We start from the raw sequence: 24,162 nt of genomic DNA on the forward strand, positions 1-24,162 counted from the left end.
AACAAACTTTTTGGCCAACCCGATATTTATTTTATTTAGTATGTGAGCCCTGTCAGAGCAGGATGCTTGCCTACTCCGTTTACCACAGTGTCTCCAGTACTGAAAGATTGCCAGGAACATACTAGGTCCTAATTAAATAATGAGTTTATGCATTAGCTGTCTGTCACAGAAGTAAATTTTCTCCGCGAAGAATCAAGCTGGTTCAGTGGCAATTAAGCATTTGTGCTTCGAGGTGTCACACAATGAAACTGTCATGGAACTCCAAATCCATCCCATAGTGACAAACTGTGATTTCAGCAGGGAAAACTTGTGAGAACTTGGGCAAGTTAATTCATTCTCTAAGCTTATTTTCCTCACTGTGAAAAGGTGATAAGTTGTCTCATAAGGATCTGAGAACTGAATGAGGTAGGCTGAGTTTCCAGAATCCCAGATCTGTGAGTGGATGCTCAAAGAATCTGAGTTTTGTGATTGCTGTGGTTCCTCCAGGGCAGCGAGGAGATGTCACACAGTCTCATGGAGGATGGGAATTACGCTGTTGCCTCTGAAAAATAGCTTAATATGTTTCATGGAGTTTATCTTGTTCTATCTCTGTGTATCTCTTACTAGAGAAGGCTGAAGGATAGATAACTTGAGAGAAATGTTTTGATGTCTCAGCAGTATACAGAGAAGTCACTAGTTCAGTTCAGTTGCTCAGTCGTGTCCAATGCTTTGCAACCCCATGGACTGCAGCATGCCAGGCTTCCCTGTCCATCACTGACTCCCAGAGCCTGCTCAAACTCATATCCATCGAGTTGGGGATGCCATCCAACCATCTCATCCTCTGTCGTCCCCTTTTCCTCTTGCCCTCAATCTTTCCCAGCATCAGGGCCTTGTCTAATGAGTCAGTTCTTCACATCAGGTGGCCAAAGCATTGGAGCTTCAGCTTCAGCATCAGTCCTTCCAGTGAGTATTCAGGGCTGATCTCCTTTAGGATGGACTGGTTGGATCTCCTTGCAGTCCAAGGGACTCTCAAGTGTCTTCTCCAACACCACAGGTCAAAAGCATCAATTCTTCAGCAGTCAGCTTTCTTCACCGTCCAACTCTCACATCCATACTACTGGAAAAGTAGTCCAGATGATAATGAAAGTTTTCCTCTTACTCAGAAAGCCTGTGGCTCTTCCATTCTCACACTAGTTTCATTCATACACAAAATTCGATGAGAACTTTGGTGGACACCTCAGTTGACAGAAGCATCTGGAATTGACAAACAAATGTATATATAAAAGCTAAATTTCCTTTTAACATGTCCATATTCCCAAGACTTTTGGATTTCTGATTTATGAATAGAGCTTAACAACCTCTAGCAATGCCCAACTTAATAACTCTTTTGTGTTCTCTTGGCCACAGGATGAATAAAGAGCATTAAATGACAACCATCTTCTAGTACTTGAAGGCTATAAAATCCCAGGTATAAAAATGAGGCAGGGTGAAATAGTGTAAATAATGCAGTGACATTTAGAAAAAAAGGAACTTGGGGAATAATAACTGGGAAAACTTCCTTATGTCTAAGATCAGCTGGATGATGAAATAGTCTCTGAGGGAAATGGGGGGGAGCCTTCAAGCTTGGGCTGTTTTGAAATCTGAAGAGATATAGCCCCAGAGGCCAATACTATGGGCTCACTTATTTATTTATTTTTTTTAACAACAAAGCAACATGACTTAATGGATCTTTTTCACCCTAACACCAATTCACTGAATCAGAACTTGATACTGTGTCTCTTACTCAGATAGCGTATTCATTTTGGAACCAAGGGGCAACAGCCTCAAGGTTCAGGCAGTCAAATAGGGTAGCTATTTCTGGATGCTTCCTCCTTAAGTAATTGTAGTCAACAAATAGTTGTATTGATGCTTTTTCCTTCCACCTTTCCTTCCATCCATACTCTGCCCTTCTGTCTTTGTTTTCTTCCTCCTTCCTTTTTATCCTCTCTTCCTTCTTTTTCTTCCTCTTTCCTTTTCTTCCCTCCTTCTTATAGTTTCATCTTTTTTTTTCCAGAAATACATGACATCTTGAACAAAACATCTTTTCCCATCATCAATTTTTAAGGCAGATCTTAGCCAGAGTCTCAACTCTAAGTGACTACATTCTGGAGTGCTTGAGAATGGCCTAGATGGTTAAAAAAAGTACACAGAAAATGGGGCAGACAGCTAATAAAAATGGGATGTAAACCAAATGAATGGGATGTAAATCCAACAAATTTGCTGCTAGATAAATCATTTAAAAAAATACCAGATATGTCTAAGAAACACTTGAATGGGGGTGTGATCAGGGTATCTTTCATGTAAACAAATAGTTTTCCTTAGTCCAGTATTAGTCACATCTCAACATATTCAGATTCATTGTATAATTTCTGACCTTTCCACTCGGTTTTTCTGTACAGCTGTTCACAGAGCCATGTCTTCCTGCCTCTATTGTATACGACTTGGCTCTGAAATACATTTGGGGGCAACTGAACCACAACGGTTCCTCCAGTAAGGGAGTGAGCAAGGCGAGTGTGATCTTATGTAACAGTCACATCGGAAGCAGCTGGGGGAAACGAGAGCTTGGTATAACCCAGACCAGCCACAGGAAAGATCTACCCAAGCATCAATCATCATGCTTATAAAGTGACAGTATTTAAGTTTGTCCCCTGACAGACAGAGAGGAAGGGGGAGAGGGAGAGGGAGAGACAGAGAAGTAGGGGAGAACGGGCAAGCTCCTGCCCCTGCTGTTAGAGAAACATATACACTGGACTTATTTTGAATTTGAATGAATAATCTCTGTGTCCTCAGCAGGAATGTTGTTCTGGGAAGTTTGCATTTCTGTTTACATGCCTGCCCTGGCTCTCATAGGGTGGAAGCAGGCAAATGTTAAGTGGCTGGTTTAACGTTTACACTGGAAAGCACTTTATCAAGAAAGTGTATACACCCGGCCACCCAAAAATGCAACTTATATATTTCTCTGGATTTTTCATCTCTGGTACCCTTTAGAAAAAAGTGGAAAGGTTTTATTTCCTTGGGCTACAAAATCACTGCGGATGGTTACTGCAGCCAGGAAATTAAAAGATGCTTGCTTCTTGGAAGAAAAGCTATGACAAATCTAGACTGCATATTAAAAAGCAGAGACATCACTCTCCCAACAAAGGTCTGAAGAGTCAAAGCTATGGTTTTTCCAGTAGGCATATATGGATGTGAAAGTTGGACTATAAAAAAGGCTGAGTGCCAAAGAATTGATTCTTTTAAACTGTGGTGCTGGAGAAGACTCTTGTGAGTCCCTTGGACTGCAAGGAGATTAAACCAGTCATTTCTAAAGGAAATCAGTCCTGAATATTCATTGGAAGGACTGATGCTAAAGCTGAAGCTCCAATACTTTGGCCACTTGATGTGAAGAGCTTAACCCTAGGAAAGATTGAGTTCAGGAGGAGAAGGGAGTGACAGAGAATGAGATGGTTGGATGCCATCACCAACTCAGTGGGCATGAGTTTGAGCAAAATCTGGGAGATAGTGAAGGACAGGGAAGCCTGACGTGCTGAGTCCATGGGGTCACAAAGAGTCAGACACAACTGAGGGACTGAACTGAAGTGAACTGATAGATAGATTTTGCCTTCTCCAAGTTTTTAACTTCTTTCATTAACTTTGGGGCTTACTCACATGATGCTGGATATAATTCCTATTTCATTGCATATGACTCAGCAAGAAACTGACACACAGAAATTGTCCTTACTGTCTGAACCTGAAATCACAGTGGGGGAAATAGGTTGAAAACTCTTCACATGAGACAGATTAATAGATTACTATGTTTTTCTCCATTTTAAATTTTATTGCAACTATTGTAGCCCAATTGGACAAGAACATTACTTGTTACCTTCAAGATTTGAAACATATTTAATTAGATCAGAGATTTTTCTTCTTCACCGAAACCTCTCTCTTGTCTTCATCTTTATTACTTTGGGGGGGAAAAGGAAAGAATTGCAGCCTCTTTGGGTTTGCAGTTGAAGCTATATTTTCTCAGGCTATTATAGAGAGACTCCCATTATGAAATCCATTCTCTAACACCTGCAGGACCTGTCTTTCACTGAAAGAATGGTGGTTCTAGTAACTGAGTAATAGGGAGGAGATATGTCTTAGCATTCGGCACATTTTATTAATTACCAAGTGGTAAATAGCATGCCTCTGCGTTCTATTTATAGTATAATTGAATTCATGACACTGGCTGCACATCTGGTCAAACTGGAAAGCACATTTGCAGTCACCTTTCCTGTTTGAACTCCTAATGTATTGCAGACTCCAGAAAGATTCTGCAGATAACAGAAACAAAAGACAGCTTAAAAAAAAAACAAAAAACCCTCATGAAGGGTGCTTCTACAGATTTCCAATGCAAGTCTCAATCTGTGGGAGAGTTGTGGCTGCAGAGACCCTCTTGAATTGGGTAACATAATAAATGACATTACTAGTAATGTAAATAAAGAATGCAATGTTAGGGCCTTTGCCAGGTTGGTGACCAGTGCCAATTAGACGGTGCTGGCAATGGTTTCTAACTCTTTGCACAACCATTCATTCACATACATCTGTATACAAAGTCCTGAGTTCCCACATGTGGGCTTACAATTTGTAGAAGACTGTTTTTCATCAGTCTGGGAAAGAATTTGTTCCACATTTTTTTAAGGATTTGAATTCTAGGGAGAAAGTGAAAGAAGGAATCTAACTGAATAGTAGACTTAAAATACATAACAGTCAAATAGAGAGTTTTGCAGTTCAGAGAACTAACTAGTCACAAATTCCATTACCCAAAGACTTGAAGAAATGTGATAGAATGTAATTATGCTCACTTTTCCCAGGATATGAGTTTTCTGAAAAGTATTTTGTAGCTGGAGGTAATAGTAATAATGTAATTCTTACTTTTCTACTGGATATTTTCGTTAGCTATGGGCAGCCTCATGGTGTTTTTATTTATGAATCAATGCTAATGGTCCAAAGAAGTACTTCTCAGGGTTCATATGAAAAAAACCTATAGCTTAGGAATCTTGGTATCCATACAGTTTCTCCAGTTCCCCCAACTCCCTGACTTTCTAGGTCAAGAATTCTCAAACATTAACGTGCCAGAGGGCTACCTAAATGGCTTATTAAGCTAACTAGCCACCCCCAAAGTTTGAGTCCAGATCTAGAATGGGCCCTGGATTCTGCATTTTTAACAAACACCCTACACATAGTTCAGATACAATGATTTAGAAGTTCTTTTACAAACACTATTGTAGGAATATTTCTCTAGTTCAGCTTTTCTTTTCTCTCAACTTACACACATTTTGGAGGGTGGGGAGTTCTGGAGTTACTGTGCATATTCTTGGTTACTGAGGGGTAACTTGTTGCTTCTAGACTCAAAAGCATGAGTTCCCTCATGTTCAGGGGCCTTAAAGAATGACTGATCTTCCAATGATCCTCCAATGATCATACACCTGATCAATGACTCTGTCCCAAGGATGGCTTGGTAATTCGCATTCATTCTTTTCTAATACATAAATCAGATCGGAAAGGAAAGTCATCAGTGAAATAGATACTACCACAAGGCTATTATTGAAATAAATACAATAATATATTTACATTATTATATGACTATAGTGTTGCATGAAATTTATAAAAATGCTACATTCTTATAGTAATATGATACATCTGCATGATTGCATCAATTAACTATCAGATGAAAATTATGAGTTATGCATCTTCTAAGAGCCGACTCACCGGAAAAGACTCTGTTGCTGCGAAAGATTGAAAGCAAAAGGAAAAAAGGGCAACAGAGGATGAGAGGGTAGATAGAATCACCAACTCAATGGTCATGAATTTGAGCAAACTCTGGGAACGGTGGAGGACAGAGGACCCTGGTGTGCTGCAGTCCACAGGGTCACAAAGAGTCACAAAGAGTCAGACACGACTTAGAGACTCAACAGCAACAACAACAATTACTAATCAATAGCTTTACTATCAGTAATGTGTAGAACTGATGGATTTTACTGGGAGCTGTACCAAAAACACTGGGTGATATCTACATGTTAAAAACTGATTTGATTTCATAATGTTCTTTTCTCTCTGATTACCTGAACATTTTATGTAATTTTAGCTTTTGTCCTAGTTATTCAATAGTCCCCTTGTTTCTATATTTTGTTCTGTATCTTATTATTCCACACCATCTGTAGCTGTAACTGTCTCTTTCCCAAGCCCACTTTTGTTCAATGTGTGCAATCACCAACAGAAGAGAGAAAAAGTTTAACAGGAAAAAAAAATGATGCAAAGAAAGATTTAGGGTCCTGCAGATGTTTCCAGCTGAAACACCAGCTGGCATTGTCGTTGTTTGTGTGGAGTGGAATCCCAGAAGCCAATGAAAGGAGACAATCAATTTTAGCTGACTCAATTTTTTTTATTTCCACTTTCCTAACACAGATGAATCTGATGCAAATTGTTTGAAAATAAGAGCCTTACAGCTAAGTGCATTACCATACTCTACTGCAGAAAACTAAATTTCCCGGTGACGTGATAATTTCTGGAAATACTGACTTCTAAAGGTTGTTAAAATCCTTGGAGGAATCCCTAGTTATTTTGACTGTTGGTGCAGTTGTTGGTGACACAAATAATTAGAATTCTTATTCTTCAGCTTTATAATGCACCTTCTCCAAAGAATTCAAGGGCCTTGGGACTTCCCTGGTGATTCAGTGGTTAAGGCTCTGCACTTCCCAACCTAGATGTCCATCGACAGATGAATGGATAAAGAAACAATGGTACATATATACAGTGGAATATTACTCAGCTATAAAAAAGGAACACATTTGAGTTAGTTCTAATGAGGTGGATGAACCTAACGCCTATGGTATAGAGTGATAACAGAAAGAGAAAAACAAATATCATATATTAATGCATATATATGAAATCTAGAAAGATAGTACCAATGAACCTATTTGCAGTACAGCAATGGAAATGCAGACATAGAGACCAGACTTGTGGACACACCAGGGGAAGGAGAGGGTGGGATGAATAGAGAGAGAAGCATTGAAACACATATATTACCATATGTAAAATAGATAACTTGTGGGAATTTGCTGTATGGCATCCTAGAGAGGTGGGTTGGGGAGGGAGGTGGGAGGGAGACTCAAGAATGAGGGGACATATGTATACCTATGGCTTATTCATGTTGATGTATGGCATAAACCAACACAATATTGTAAAGCAATCATCCTCCAATTAAAAATAAATAAATTTTAAAAATTAGACCATTACTCTAAAATAGAAAGATTCCACACTGCCAATGCAAGTGGCACAAATTTGATCCCTATCAGGGAACTAAGATCCTGCATGGTATGTGGTGTGGCCAAGAAAATATGAGAAAAAAAAAAGAGTTCAAGCATCTTTAAAAACAAAAGAGCAATTGGAGAAAGGCTGTTCCACATCTTACTCACACTCAGTAATATTTACAAGGGACAACTGGTAAAATGTTACGGTGTGTGTGTGTGTGTGTGTGTGTGTGTGTGTGTTAGTCACTTAGTCATGTCTAACTCTTTGAGACCCCATAGACTGTAGCCCACCAGGCCCCTCTGTCCATGGAATTCTCCAGGCGAGAATACTGGAGTGCATTGCCATTTCCTTCTCCAGGGGATCTTCACAACCCAGGGATTGAACCCGAGTCTGTTGCATTGCAGGCAGATTCTTTACCATCTGAGACATCAGGGAAGCCCTAAGAAATGTTATGGTAGCCCTTTAAAATATCAACCTTAAAATAACAACAGTATGGCATCCTATACTTGAAGATAATGGAATTAATTGGTATAATGGTAATAATAGTAATAGCTCAATATTTATGATATACCAGGCACTTTATTTGATTCTCACAAAACTATGATTTGGGTAATATTATTAAACTAATTTACAAATAAAAAACTGCAGGTATAGAAATCTTAAATAATCTGCCTAAAATTGCATAATCAATATTTTGCCTGAGATTCACACCAAGATCTAATTCCAGAACCTCTGGACTCTTAATTAGTTTGCAATATTAAGTCATTTGATTCTTACATTTTATTGGTTTGCATTTTGGAGATACTGGAAGTGACAAGAAAGTTTAAATAGCAGAAGGGTCCCTCCAGTGACCCGTGTCAATATCGATATTGAATAGGCCAACAAATATTGTGAGGCATTTTCTGTGTTGATCTTCCTTTGAGGAGTTGAAGATACTGGTCTCTGTAAGTAAGTTGTTCAAAAAACTGTGAGAGATAACTCTTTAAACAAACAATGCACTGTTACATGATAACTTACTTAGTTGCTAAGGAAACTCAGCCAAGTGGTGCTAATTCTCCTTGGAACTGGAGACCACAATGAGGTCAAGAGCTGGTCTGTACGTGAAACAAACCACTCAATGCAGAGAATCTAACTGCTGTCATGCAGTTCCCCATGATACTGCTGAAGAGAAAACCTCACGGTAACACTTGAGAAATTTTCACTGAGGACTTCGAAAGTCTCTACCCCTTAAAAGTGAGTTGAAGGTGGTGGGAGTGGAGGCAATTTGCAGGAAGCTTCCTCTGTCCTCTGTCACTACCCACAACTTTTCTTTAAATTAAGCAGCTGCAGCCTTGAATGCATACAGTATGCTGCGATTCCATCAAAATGGAATCAGGCCAAGATAGCAGCGGCCTTCCTTTCATTGTTTCCCAGGTGGCGCTAGTGGTTAAGAAAGTGAACGAAGTAGCTCAGTTGTGTCCCACTCTTTGCGACCCCTGTAGCCTACCAGGCTCCTCAATCGATGGAACTTTCCAGGCAAGAATACTGGAGTGGGTTGCCATTTCCTTCTCCAGGGGATCTTCCCGACCCAGGGATCGAACCCGGGGCTCCCGCATTGTAGGCAGACGCTTTACCATCTGAGCTACCAGGGAAGCACCCACTTGCAAATGCAGAAGGCACGAGACGTGCGTTCGATCCCTGGGTTGGGAAGATCCCCTGGAGGAGGGAATGGCAACCCACTCCAGTATTCTTGCCTGGAGAGTCCCATGGACAGAGGAGCCTGGCGGACTATAGTTCACAGGGTCACAAAGAGTCGGACATGACTGAAGAGACTTAACATGCAGAAAGGAGCACTTGGGAAAGCCCAAGATCTCTGCCTGGGCTATTTTGCTCCCTGCAGCATTTTCTTAATGAGGCAAAGGAAAACTTGTCTTTGGGCTTCTGGCAATACTGTGCTCCTCGCCTGGAAAAGCAGCCAGAGGGTTCTCCGCCAACAGCGCTGAGGGGCTCTGCCTTCCTCTCGGGTGTTGTCTACCCGCTGCACTTGTTAAGGACGTCTATGGACAGGGTGGGACTTCTAATCCAACTCCTATTGGCCAGAGCTGTCCCTGAAACCCGGAGAAGGCAATGGCTCCCCACTCCAGTCCTCTCGCCTGGAAAATCCCATGGACGGAGGAGCCTGGTAGGCTGCAGTCCATGGGGTCGCTAAGAGTCGGACACGACTGAGCGACTTCACTTTCACTTTTCACTTTCATGCATTGGAGAAGGAAATGGCAACCCATTCCAGTGTTCTTGCCTGGAGAATCCCAGGGATGCGGGAGTCTGGTGGGCTGCCTTCTATGGGGTCGCACAGAGTCGGACACGACTGAAGCGACTTAGCAGCAGCAGCAGCCCCTGGAACCCAGCACGCTAAGAGCTGGGACCAATCGCCACATTGTCTACTCGTGAAATTATTAAGGATGACTCTCTATGGTTTGTGCTTGGCATGGAAATACTCCTTCACATGTGGCCAGCATATATTTGGCCAGCAGACTGAGAGTCTGCAGGCAGATAAGACAAGCAATCCCAATTATCCACTGGTTGAGAGCAAAACACATCTTAGAGTCTCTATCCCAGCCCGGGATGACTTGATTCATTGACGAGGAATTTTGCTAAAGAAAAAAAAAAAAAAACAAAATAGATGTCCAGCCTGGGCAATAGTCCAAACTAGGCTTTAAGTGGCAAAGCTTTCTATGACATTACAGGTCTGTCTAGCAAAGGATGATTGAATAAGTTTGTGAAAGGTTTACATGCCTCAGTTAGATCAAGGACATAAAGAAAGTTGCAAGCAAGTTAGGAGCATTTTGTTGTTGTTAAGCATTTTTATTTCATTTTACGTTATTTGGCTGCACCAGGTCTTAGTTGTAGCACGCAGGATCTAATTTCTGACTAAGGATTGAACCCAGGTCCCCTGCATTGGGAATGTGTAGTCTTAGCCACTGGACCACCAAGGAAGTCCCAAATTAGAAACATTTTTAACTTAAAAGTAAAGTGAACAGAAATGTTTTCTCCCAAGACCTCACCTAGGCACCATAAAGCTTACCGGTATTTCTTGTCTCAAAGTTGAAAAACTCATTGGTACTAACAGTCTTTCCAGAGATAATTTCCAGGAGCTGGTAGAGTTGAGGGCATTCATAAATACTCAATGCCTTTGTGATTTACAGAAAACATTGCAAAAAGATAAACTTTTGTTTCATTTTGCCAGAAAAAGAAAGTCTGTGAAAGGCTATGTTAGGTTTGGAATATTTATGAATCCAGTCTTCAATGTGGCTTTTGGTTTTTCAAACTCTCTCAACATTTCTCTCTCAACATCTTGTTAAACTCTATTCAGGGCTGATTTTTAAAATCCAGTGGGGAAAAAAAAACAAACTAAAAGCCATTGATATTTCTTCCAAATACCATTGATACCGTTGATATTTTCTTCCAAAAACCACCAAGCACTGCATTTCAAAGATCTCTTTTTCATGTTTCCAAGTCTATCATCTCTGCTCATTGCGCCCTCATCCTGAAAACACAGAGAGGTGACCTCTTCATTTCTGGCCTTGTTTGATCTTTCAAGATTAATCAACTTAAACATCTCGAGAGCCCTTCACTACTATGATGAGGTTTTCAAAAATAGCAGATTGCAGATATAAAGTTTATCTAATACTCATAATAAGTAAATTGAGAGGAGCTGGTCCCCTGTAAAACAGCCTGCTGCTCTTGGTAAGGGTCAGCATGAAATTTCTATCTTCACCCACCACAGGATTCCCAAGTCTATATATACCTATATTTCACCCTGTTTTTTAAGACATTTTTTTATGTGGACCATTTTTTAAGTCTTTGTTGAATTTGTTACAATATTGCTTCTGTTTTTTATTTGCTTGGTTTTTTTGGCTGCGAGGCATGTGGTATCTTAGCTCCCCGACCAGGGACTGAACCTACATCCCCTACGCTGGAAAGTGAAGCCTTAACCACTGGACCACCAGGGAAGTCCCGCATCCTATTTTTTAAGAATGACAACTCTAACTACGTCACTAAGCTGCTTTTATTTATCCAACAGATTCTTATTCAGTGACTTCCACAGGCTACATAGGCCTGAAACTTGTTATAAAAATGATCCTTGGTTACCCAACATCTAGAGAACATGTTGTAAATCACTCATCTTTCTCATAATCCTTTAACCATCTGCCAACCTATCATCCTAGACTCACTTCCGTCCCTCCTTTCACTGTTATTCCCCTTCAGGTCACTCCCTACCCTTGGCAGCTATGATGCATTCTGTATTCATCCATATATGTTTACTTGTAACTTCACAAATATTGCACCATACTTTTGCTCATGTTCATCTTAATCATTGCATTTGGAATGCTTCCTCTGTCTTTTCTGGAATATCTTCTGCCCCAACACACACACACACACGCACACCTGAATAGAGAACTAATATAAACCATTTAAGACTCAGTTTTAAAAGGCCTTCTTTTGACATATTCCCTAAATAATACCGTGGTTAAAATGGATACAATTTCTTTTTTTTTTAATCTATAATGGCTACAATTTCTTTTTTTTTAATCTATATGACATTTTATTACAATGTATGATAAAAGTTAAGTTTTGTTATAGGCCAGGGGTTTTGCTTCCACTTTTAATAAAAACAATTTTTAAATGAATAACCAACAAAGACCCAATGAAAGTACAGGGAACTCTGCTCAGTATTCTGTAACAATCTCATTGGCGAAAGAACTTAAAAAAGAACAGATATGTGTTTATTTATAACTGAATCACTTTGATGTATATCTGAAACTAACACAACACTGTTAATCAACTCTGTGTGTGTGTGTGTGCGCACACGCGTGCGTGCTAAGTCACTTCAGTCTTGTCCAACTCTTTGCCACCCTGCTTCCCTGGTAGCTCAGCTGGTAAAGAATCCACCTGGGTTTGATACCTGGGTTGCAACGCTATGGACTAGCCCATTAGGCTCGTCTGTCCATGGGATTCCCTAGGCAAGAATACTGAAGTGGGTTACCCTCCCCTTCTACAGGGGATCTTCCTAATGCAGGGATCAAACCCATGTCTTTTCTGTCTCCTGCATTGACAGGTGGGTTCTTTACCACTAGTGCTGCCTGAGAAGTCTCATTGATCAACTATACTCCAATGTAAAATAAAAAGTTAAGAAAAAACACAGAAAGCACACACTGAGGAGCAAAGAACAGTCATTTTTAGAACTAGTGAAAAAGCAGCGACGTATTTCTTTAGAGGAAAAATCCTGCCCCAGACTTTGAGCGTCAGGAGGAGGGATACCTTATAACTTTAATACTGTTAAAATGGCTACAGTCTCTTTTCAGCTCCTCCCATCACGAGGTGGGGATGGTTTCCACCATTGTTGATTGTGGAATAGACCAGTTCCTTGTTGTCTCCAATAACATGCAGTGGATGTGACATCATACGGGTGCCAAGCCTCAGCTCAAGAGGCCTTGTGGTTTTTGCTCTCATTCTCTTGGAAAGTTGCAGCCACCCTGTCAAACACCTGGGCTGGTCTGCTGGATGGGCCTCACAGAGGGGAACCAAGATGCTCAGCTGGTAACCTGACATCCGACCTAATGACCAGGGATGTGAGCACCTTTCTTTGTCTGACTTGGTTGAATCACCATGAGTAATTCCAGGAAACACCAACGGAAGAAATGTGTGCCTCAGCTCAGACTTCAGAGAAAAAACATGAGCAAATAAACTCCAATTGCTTAAACCCACTTAGTTCTGGAAAGGTGTGTTATGTAGCAGTAAGTAGGTGGTATAACCCCACCCCAGTTCCAACCGCAGATAGCTAGTCATTTTGAATTCTGAAACACCATAGCACCCTGTGTCTACTTGTAATATAGTAAGAGTCACATTTTAACATGATCATTTGTTTATGCATTTCTCCCCACTACTAGACTCCGGGTTCCCTAGAAGCAGAAATAGCCCCAGGACCTCACAACGAGCCTGAATACACAGCAGGCACTAAAGAAATAACTGTTAACAAACATCTGAAGGCTCACCCTTCATAAGGACAGACTCTATCATGTTGATTCTGTTTGAGTGTGTTAACCAAATCATGGGCAGAAGACACTTTCACTTTCCATCCTGGGACAATGGTGAACCTCAGGCCCCGCAGCATGGCTCACATGAGGTTAAATTTAGCAGCAGTAATAGATTGGATCTTTTCAGAGTCCTAAGATTAAATAGCCTCAGATGAGCAGTATTTCACTTGCTCTGCCAATCTAACAGCCAAGGGAACTCTTTGCTTGCAAATAACAGAATGTAATTCCAAGCAAAATCCTGTAAGTCTTGGCTTTGGGACAAAATGCATTACAAAAATAAAAACATTTGTTTTATCCAATTCCTCTCCAGAGTTTTGGCCAGCATTATCCTGAACAAGTCAAATTATTCTCTACAGTCTGTAGTTACTTGTATATTAGTGGTAACATGGCTGGGAAAATGATGATCATATTAGTCGTCTTTAGATCATAATTCTTCCAGTTTAGAAACTATTTTTGCATATATTTTAACTGGATGAATCCCATTGTTGAATAATTAAATAACCCATTTCCCAACATAGATGTAAAGTTACGTTTTTATATATCACTCAGGTTGCATTAGCACATTTAATACTATTTTCATCACATATGTCATTATTAAAATCACATGTCATTATTAAAACTACCATTAGTATAAAAATGTGTGTGTGTATGTTACGTCACTTCTGTCATGTCTGAATCTATGTGGCTCTATGGACTGTAGCTCTCCAGGCTCCTCTGTCCATGGGATTTTCCAGGCAGGAATACTGGAGTGGGTTGCCGTGCTCTCCTTCAGGGAATTTTCCCAACCCAGGGATCAAACCCATGTTTCTTGTGTCTATGTCTCCAGCATTGGCAGGCAGGTTCTTTATCACTAGCGCCTCCTGGGGAACTCCAATATAGAAGCCAAAAAAAATTGACTAGAGGACTCAGAATACATCTTCATTCCCTGCTTTGCTTTGTCAATGACTTGCTCTTTATATCTTTGAACCTTAAATGTGTGTCCCTAGGTTTGTTGCTTTGTGTGTGTGTGTGTCAATTTCTTTCATTAAGAAATAAAAGATTAACAACATGAATTGTGGTTGAAGATTTCATAGTAAGTGAATAGTTAATAAATAGGTCATGCTTCAGCTAAATAGTGTGTAACCACTTATATTTTAGAAAATAATAAGACTTTTAACTACATCAGTAGGGTTTTCTGCTAACTATTTTACAAATATTTTTATTAGAAATAAACTTAATAAATATTATATCCTTTGTTTTATTATTTCTCCAGTTTTATTGAAATATAATTAACATCCAGCATTGTATAATTTTAAGATCTACACAATGATTTGACTTACACACATTGTGAAATGACTACCATAGAAATTTAGTGAATACCTATCATCTCATATAGATGTAAAAAAAAAGAGGAAAAAATATTTTTCCCAGTGATAAGAACTCTGAGGATTTACTCTCTTAACGGCTTTCAAATACACCAAACAGCAATGTTAACTATTGTCATAATGTTGTACGTTATATCCCCGGTGTCCATCTATCTTATAACTGGACATTGAGGCTGTTGATCTCCTTCTTCTGATTCACCCTCTCTTTAGCCCTTGCCTCTGGTAACCACAAATCTGATCTCTTTTTCTGACTTTGGTTTTTTACTTTTTTAGATTCCACGTACATGCGAGATCATATGGTATTTGACTTTCTCCGCCCGACCTATTTCACTTAGCATAATGCCCTCAAGAGGCCCATCCATGTTGTCAAAAATAGAAAACAGCAGGAGTTCTTTATTTTTCATGGCTGAGTAACATATATGTGTATGCATATATATCACAACTTCTATATCCCTTTATCCATCTATGGACATGGGTTGTTGCCATGTCTTGGCTATTGTAAATAACGCTGCTATGAACATGGGGGTGCAGAGATCTCTTCCACATTGTGTTTTCATTTTTCTTCAGATATATTCCCAGAAGTAGAATTACTGGATCATATGGTACTTCTGTTTTTAATTTTTTGAGGAAACTCAATACAGTTTTCCTTATTGCCTGCCCCTATTTATAACCCCACTAACAGTGCCCAAGAGTTCTATTTTCTCCACATCCTTGCCAGCATTTGTTATCTCTTATCTTTTTGATTACAGTCATTCTAAACAGGCATGAAAATGATATCACATTGTGGTCTTTATTTGCATTTCCCTAATGATCACTGATCTTGAGCACATTTTTATGTACCTATTGGCAAGAATTTTTTATTAATTGCACAGTATTTGTTGATATCAATTTAAAATTACTACATGTGTTCATATTTAACTGTAACCAAAATCCATAACAGGTCAGTTTGGAAAATGATTTCAGAATGCCCAATGAAGATATATAGGAACATTATTTTTATGATCTATTTTACTTTTTGCTATGGAACAGCAGTCCATCTGGCTCAAGAAAGACTACACATCTTTACTAAATTGCTGTAGTTTTAGCAAAATGCAAACTCAACTCCTCATTAGTGAGTCCTTATTTATTTGCAAGGAAATTTAATCCACATGATTTTGATTCATTGACACTTACAGTAATATAAGCAAATAGTGTTTCATAAGTGCTACTTGATTTCTGAGAAGTCTTCGAGCCGCATTTTGCTGTGATCTTTTTTCTTGGGATAAGAAAGTTTATTTTTACAGGTTGAAAAAGGGGAAAGGGCTCAAATTTGAGCAGAAAATGTAGACCCTTATCATGGTAGGAAGGGATGAAAAGAAAACATCTTTGAGACTCATGACAACATAAGTACTGAGGGGTATCCTAGACAGGTAGATTGACCTTGACTTCCAGGTACACACTTTTTGGGTAAAGATTAACCTTTCAGCCAGCTTAAGCCAATAGTGATAAGCAAGCTGATTTGCCTTCCCAATACTATCCTTCGGAAGTCCCGCATAGACGATCAGTGAGTCAATTAGAGATACAAGTCAAACTTATATAAATGGAAAGTTTGCTGATTTTGTGGCAATTATGTAGGTAGTAGGTGAGCTAGAGAGTGAGTCACTTTTGTGTTCTCTATTGACCTGGGTGCCAAAGAGACTCCACCTAAACTGAATGGCTGTCAAGCTTCATCCCAGAGCAGTGACTCACTCACCCTCAAGGCTCACTCAGGGAACAATTTTGGCTCTGAAGACCACTAACCCTGGGAACTCCCCAACTGAGAGGTGGGACTGGTGAGATTTAGAACTGCTGACTTGGAGTTGTGAGTCACGGGTGAGCGCCAACGAGCCAGCATAAATCATGTAAGCACTTGAATTTCAAGGCCATTATTTATAATAGTGGGGTAATAGCCTAACTTTTATGGTAGACATTTATTCACAGATATAAAAATAAAACATTATTAGAATTCTTTATCCTAAATTTAGACATTGAGAATTAAAAATTCAGGATAGCTGATCTCCCCCAGACCATAAATAAAGAGAAGAGTGATACAGCTGCTTCATCTAATATTTTGTTTCGTATTTATGTGACCAAGTATCTGCAGTGGAAAGACATAAAATTTTAAATCAGTAAACCTAGATTAAGACCCAAGTCTGCTGATTACAAATGTTTTGATGCTGGGAAGTGACAAAGCTTTCCATAGCCTCAGTTTTCCCAACTGCTACACAACAAGTTCCATAGAGGTAATATCACAGTTCATTGATGTGCTTGAAAATCTTTAATTAACCATGAAACACTGTACTCATTTATTCTAAGAAATGTGTGTGCCCATTTTGGGGTCAAGACCTAGAATTGAAGCTTAGTGTGATTAAAACTCAAGCATCTCAAGTTTTTCTTTTTTTATCTGTATAGAAACATTTTTTAAGATGTACAGTATTGCATTTCTATCCCTTTTTAGGCATTAACACTACTGTATATTTGCTTCACACCCCAAATTCACTATTCTCAGTACAAAATACTCCCCCCCAATACCAAGATATCCAATGGCAGTTAGAAGAATAAAACTGCACACAATGAAGGTTCACACTTCCCAGAAGAAAGTCAATTCACTTTCTCTGTGCCAAGTCTCATAAGCTGTGCATTAATCTCTGCAGACTTGATTTCAAAAATGAAACTACATTTAGAAAGGAAACAAATTCTACCAGCCATTTTTTTGGAAGCTAAAGTCATTCTGTGTCTTGAATGTTTTAAATTTATTTATTTTTTTGGACAGGGAAAGTTGCATATTTGAACCACATATGAATCCAACTGGAATATGTTAGTTTTGAATGTGCCAGAGATCCTAGAGGGCTTCAAAAATCCAAAGATGTAGTCAGTCACCCTAGCTTTAGGTGATCTGGGTGTCTTGGCTCATGGTAAGGGTACAAAACAAAATGTAGCTAGTTCTTCCACCCTCTCCACAGTCGTCTATCCTCATCCCAGGAGCTAGTTTGGCTTACTCTATGGTGCCTGAGTAAGACCACCAGGGGCTGGGAGAAGGTTGGAAGCTGCTGGCTTGAGGAAGAGAATGAAAGAGTGAGTTGAGCACTCAGTGAGTTGAGTACTTGAGAAAACACGGCTACTCAGCTCAGTTCCAAGATCAGCAATCAATACTTTCCTCCTCTGTTAAGAGGGAATTTGGACTAGATGATTTCAAAGATCTTTTCTAAGTCTAACATTCAATGAGCTATAAAATTCTTGAACTAGGTTGCCATGAATAACCATAATCATTTGGCCCAGAGGAAGACAAATAAATGTAAGATATTTCAATATTTGGAAGTTTGGACAAAAGAAACAAAAACACAAGAAGGAAAAACTCTGCCATTTCAAAGCAGTAATGAATTTGACCTAAAATGGGCTCTGAAGCTGACCAAATTAGCAGCATTGTCTCCCTAAGGCAGACATTTCAGTAGTAAATATGGGAAAATTAGTGTATCAGTCAGGGTTCTCCAGGAAAAAAAAAAAAAAAAAAAAAATACATGTACACACACATGTTCACACACATTCACAAACACACACACACACACATACACAATGTTTATTTATTCATTTACTAAATTTTTCCCTTTATATTTTTTTATTTTAAGGAATTGGCTTATCACACAATTGTGGGGGCTGGCAAGTCTGTTTTAGGCAGCTTTATTCATAATGGCCAAATACTGGAACACCCCAACTGTCTTCAGGGGATAAACAGTTAAACACACCAGTATGTCTGTCCATGCGGTGGAGTACCACTCAGCAAGTCAAAAACAACTATTGATACACACAACATCTTGTATCCAAGTAAGTATGCTGAGTGAAGAGAGCCAGTTTCAAATCACATACTGTGTGATTCTATTTACATATGTAACATTCTCTAGGTCTGTATACAAGGTTCTTTTGGTTGGGGGCAGGGGGAGGGGAATGTGGCTATAAAGGAACAACACAGGATCTTGTGGCCACAGAACACTTCTGGGTGTGATATTAAACCATGGTTTTATAAGACGTTACCACTGAAGGGAACTAGGTAAAGGGGGCGTGGGATCTCCCTGAATGATTCTTAACAGCTGCTTGTCATCTGTATTTATCAGAATAGAAAGTTTAACTTAAAAATTATAAGTTAACACAGCAAAGAAAATCATAAGCAACTTAAAAATTTAAGTTAACACAGCAAAGAAAATCATAAGCAAAACAAAAAGATAGCCTACAGACCGGGAGAAAATATTTGTAAATGATGTAATTGACAAGGGCTTAATGTCCAAAATATACAAACAACTCTTACAATTCAATAACAACAGCAACAACAACAACAAAATAATCAAAAAATGGGCAGAAGACCTAGATGTTTCTACAAATGGCCAATAGGCACATGAGAAGATGCTCAGCATGACTAGTTATTAGAGAAAAGCAAATAAAAACAATAATGAGGTACCACCTCATATGACTCAGAATGGCCATCATTAAAATATCTACAAATAATAAATGCTGGAAAGAACGTGGAGAAAAAGGAACTTTCTTACACTGTTGAAAGGAGCAGCCAATGAAATACTACTCAGCCATAAAAAAGAATGAAATAATGCCATTTGCAGCAACAGAGATGAGCCTAAAAGATTATCATACTAAGTGAACTAAGTCAGAAAGAGAAAGAAAAATACCATATTATATCATTTCTATGTGGAACCTAAAATTCAACCACAAATGAATCTATTTGCAAAACAAAAACAGACTCACAAATTAAAAGAGCAGACTTATGGTTGGCAAGGGGTAGAGGGATGGGGCAGGGAAGGACTGGAAGTTGGGGATTAGCAGGTACAAACTATTATGTACAGGATGCATAAACAACAAGGACCTACTTATAACACAGTGAACTGTATTCAGTATCTTGTGATAAACTGTAATGGAAGTGTTAGTCGTTCAGTCTTGTCCAACTCTTTGTGATGCCATGGACTGTAGCTTGAAGGCTCCTCTACCCATGGAGGTTCTCCAGGCAAGAATACTGGAATGAGTTGCCATTCCCTTCTCCAGGAGACCTTCCTGACCCAGGAATTGAACCCAGGTCTCCTGCATTGCAGGTGGGTTCTTTGCCAGCTGAGTCACCAGGGAAACCCCCAAAATATTTGAAGTGTTTATTTAATGCTGGAAATTCACCCTAGGGGACAGAAGGATGTGAGAGGAAAAGGCACCGTAATTAAGCTGTCCTTGGAAATGATGAGGTTTTTTGGTGGTTTGTTTTTTTTTTTCTCTCTCCCTCAAACACCTGTAATGTAATGTAATGACTACATTAAAGTCACTTTACTTTTTTTTTGTTAGCATTATGGGAGTTTTATTTGGAAGTGAACTTTTTAAACTATTAATACAAATGCCAAGAGATACTACACAAAACATCCACAGGATGTTTTTTCATCTTTTTTTCTTTGAATTGTTCACAAACATTTCCTACACAATCCAACATACAACAGAGAAATGGTACATCTTTTTCTTCCCATTTGCATACAATGGAAAAACAAGAATATATATATATATATTTTACAAAGTTTAACTAATAGACACTACCAAGCTGACAGTTTAAGTCTATATGTGAGAAATTATCTAATAAAAAAAATCAGAATTTATTTAGCATCAGTCACTTCCATAACCAAGTATTATTCTGATTAATAAAACTTGTCATTAACCTTCTGGTATAAACTTATACCACTATTCCATCGGTTGTGTTGCTCCCCACCTTGGTTCTTCAGAATTACTCCCCAGCTTATTATAAGCATGAATGTGTGGTGGAATTTCCTCCCAAGCAATGAACTTCAAATCATTAAGAATCACCTGAACTGAGTATTGTCAAGATATTTTGCCTAAGTCCAAGAAGAGATACCATTTATTTATATCCAATAGAGGACTGAAAATTAAACTTAGTGTTCCGTTTGGGGGTAGGTTGGAGGGAATTCAGCCATTTGAAAAATGACCATCTTAAAAAAAAATGACCACCAAAAAAAAATGACCACCACTAAATTTATTTTAAAAATCATAAAACGTTTCTTACAAAAGAGCATTACATTCTGCACACTGCTCTGAATAGATGCCAGGGACATACGGACTACTGTTACTTTTCCTCCCTGTCCCACCACCCCAAATGTTACAGTGACCACAAAGCAAAGTGTTCACAATAATTACAAGGGGGGACTTCTTTAAACCACCAACAATGAGCTAAAACTAAAATTCACTCACTCTGCTGCTGTTTCAAAATTTCAATGTTAGTTTTTGCACACCCTCCCCCACCCCCCACCCTGTTTGTAAGGAACTAAAACATTACATCTGGTGAACAGCAAAGATTTCACTACACCTCAAATGCCAAACACCTATGAAGCAGAGGAATGCTGGCTTTTTAAACAGAAGCAGATAAAAAAAAAAGATGCAGGACTCCTTCAGTTCTTCACTAGTCTTAGAAAAATTTTCCAGAATACTGCTTCACACTATAAAAAAGAAAAAATATCTTGCATTAGAATCCTTCAACATCTGCATACTGCTTCACACTGTTCTGCAGCAAATACTGTGCATTCTGTATCTGGTCCTGTGTTCCTGTAATGGTAATGATCCGATCTTCGGATCCTTCTAAAGGCTCATCAATTTTGATCGAAGCTCCTGACTCATAATGGATTTGTTTAATCCGCTGACCACCTTTGCCAATAATAGATCCAGCCAAATCTTTGGGAATAGTTACTTGTGTAGTAATAATAGGTCCACCAAGATCACCATATGAGCCACGACCCCCTGCATAGGAATAATCATATCCAGAGCCACCCTGTGGTTCATACGCCATCTGCCACTCTGATGGGCTCCATGTATCTATTGCAGAGTCCCAGGTTTCATCAGCACTGAAACCAACCATGCTATCATAACGGTCTCCAGGTCTTCCTCTTCTGTCATAGGCCATTAGATCTCCTCCTCTAGGTGGTGGTGGTGGTGGAAGAGGAAGATTCTGAGCTCTACTACCACCCCGGCCACCTCGCCCGGGAGGGGGTGGAGGAGGTCCTCGACGAGGGCTCATATCATCATAATCTCTTCTGGAGGGAGGCGTGGGACGCCCACCCCGACCAGGTGGCATTCTGTCAAAACCACCTCTTCCCCGCATGGGAAACCCCATGGGACGTCCACGGCGGTCATCAAACATCATTGTAAAACCACCATAGTCATAGGTCTCATCATAAAAATTGGGATCGTAAGGCTGAGCACGTCCTTTGATGTAGACTCTGATATAAGATCAAGGATGATCTTTATGCACTCTACAACCCTATCAGGTTTTCCTCCGATAAGAACGACTCTGTCAGTAGATTGAGGACAACATTCCTGGAAAAGCTTGATTGTTGTCTGAGTGTTCTCTCGAAGTTCTTTGATTTTAGCACCTTTGACTCCAATAATTCCTCCTGCCAGATTCTGATGAATCAACAGTCTCAACTCGCAGTCAAAGTCGCTTCCTTTATAGTGTTGGTAATTTAAGCATTCCACAGCATCAGATTCGAGCGGGAGCTGGCTGGTTGCAGTGGGTGATGGCAACTGCAGGCCCTCTTCCAAGGTAGGGATGATTTTCTTCAGAATTTCTCCAATCGTTTCAATATCAGCACTGATACTCAATATGCGCTCGGGGCCACTGCTGTCTGGGACTGAAACACTGGCATTGTAGTCTGTATGGAGAGCCTTAATATTCTTGGCTCCTTTTCCAATCACTGCTCCAGCATTCTTGCTCTGAAGCAGAATGCATAATTCAACCATCTCATCAGTGTTTCTAGATCTTTTAAAAGCTTGTTCCTCTTCCATATCTTCAGCAGGGCGTTTACCAAATTCTCCAGTGGTTTCGGTGTTGGAAAAGGTTTCCTCTGGCTGTTCAGTTTCCATTTTCTTGTATTCAAGGGACACAACAATCCGGCAAGGGTACCGTCTCTATGCCGCCGCGCCTCCTCAGCTGGTCACAGCTAGACAGAGAACAAGTGTAGCTAAAGCCACTTTAATGTAACTTCAAGCCCAAACATTCTGGGAGGTAAACAGTGGTAGCTATGAGGGACGAGAGGCAGGATGCACCCCAGGACGAGTGCAGGAGCACTGGGTCTGGCCACTCCACTGACTCCATAGCAGGGTCTCGGACACAAGAGCCCTGAGCAGCTGGAAGACAAATGACTCCTCAGGTTTCCGCATGAAGGCACCATGCATGTCATGAAAAGGCGCCCCTGAGAGCATCTCTGAACAGGGCCGGGCAAAACCACTCCACAGTCTGGCTCAAGACAGTGGCCCAGAGAAGCAGTGCCCAGGTCTCGAGGCCACAGAGGTCCCTCTTGCCTAGTGCAGCGCCTGATACCACACAAGAAAGACACGTGGCCAGTCTCAGAGAAAGAGGGACTTGGCAGTGGGGTGAAAACCCTGGAAGGCGCCGATGCCAGAACCCAGAACTCTCAACTCTCAGTGAACTTCATTTAAAATGAAAAAGAACATACATGTATAACTGAGTCACTTTGTTGTACCACAGAAATAAAACACAACCCTGTAGATCAAGTATACTCCAATAAAGTTTAAAAAAAATAGTTGGGTATATTCGTGTGGATCTACTGACGGATTATCTGTTCTGTTCTCTGCTGAACTGTCTGTTGTTGCTCGTTCACTAAGTCATGTCTGACTCTTTGTGACCCCGTGGACTGCAGCATGCCAGGCTTCCCTGTCTTTCACTATCTCCTGGAAATTGCTTAAATTCAAAGCCATCAAGTCGGTGATGAACTGTCTACCCCTGCACCAGTTTCATGTGGTCTCGATGAGTCTAGTTACAGTAGTAAGCCTAAATACCTGGTAGAGTGACTCCCTTTCACTATATTCTTTACTTTCAAGATGGTTTTAACTAGTTGAAGCTAGAGCCTTTCCATATAAATTTTCTAATAGGCTTGTTATGTCCATAAATATGCAGACATAGCTATGAGTAAAATGAATAACCAATGGAGACCTACTGTATAGCACAGGGAACTCTGTTCAATGTTATGTGGCAGCCTGGATGGGAGGGGAATTTGGGGGAGACTACATACATGTATATGTATGGCTGAGTCCCTTTGCCATCCACCTGAAACTATCACATTGTTAATGGGCTATACCCCAATACAAAATAAAAAGTTTGAAAAAAGATTGTTTTAACTAGTCTAGGCTAGTGCCTTTCCATGCAAATTTTTATAAGCTTGTATATGTCTATAAATACCTTACTGGGATTTAGACAGCAATTATTGTAATAATTAAGTTTTCTATAATAACATAATTATTAAATTATATTAAACCTATAGATCAATATGAGGAGAATTGTTGTCTTTACTTAATTTGAAGAGGATTTTGTAAATTATTATTTTGTACATTCTTTGGAATTTTCTGTGTACATA

At 39.7% G+C, this 24,162-nt stretch overlaps 1 pseudogene; it reads right to left on the minus strand.

The window, feature by feature from the left end:
• Positions 1 to 20,994: 20,994 nt before the first annotated feature.
• LOC139031834 (heterogeneous nuclear ribonucleoprotein K pseudogene) lies at positions 20,995 to 22,743 on the minus strand (annotated as a pseudogene).
• Positions 22,744 to 24,162: the final 1,419 nt, after the last annotated feature.

The sequence above is a fragment of the Odocoileus virginianus genome, chromosome 28 (assembly GCF_023699985.2).
Source record: "Odocoileus virginianus isolate 20LAN1187 ecotype Illinois chromosome 28, Ovbor_1.2, whole genome shotgun sequence".
Classification (NCBI taxonomy): domain Eukaryota; kingdom Metazoa; phylum Chordata; class Mammalia; order Artiodactyla; family Cervidae; genus Odocoileus; species Odocoileus virginianus.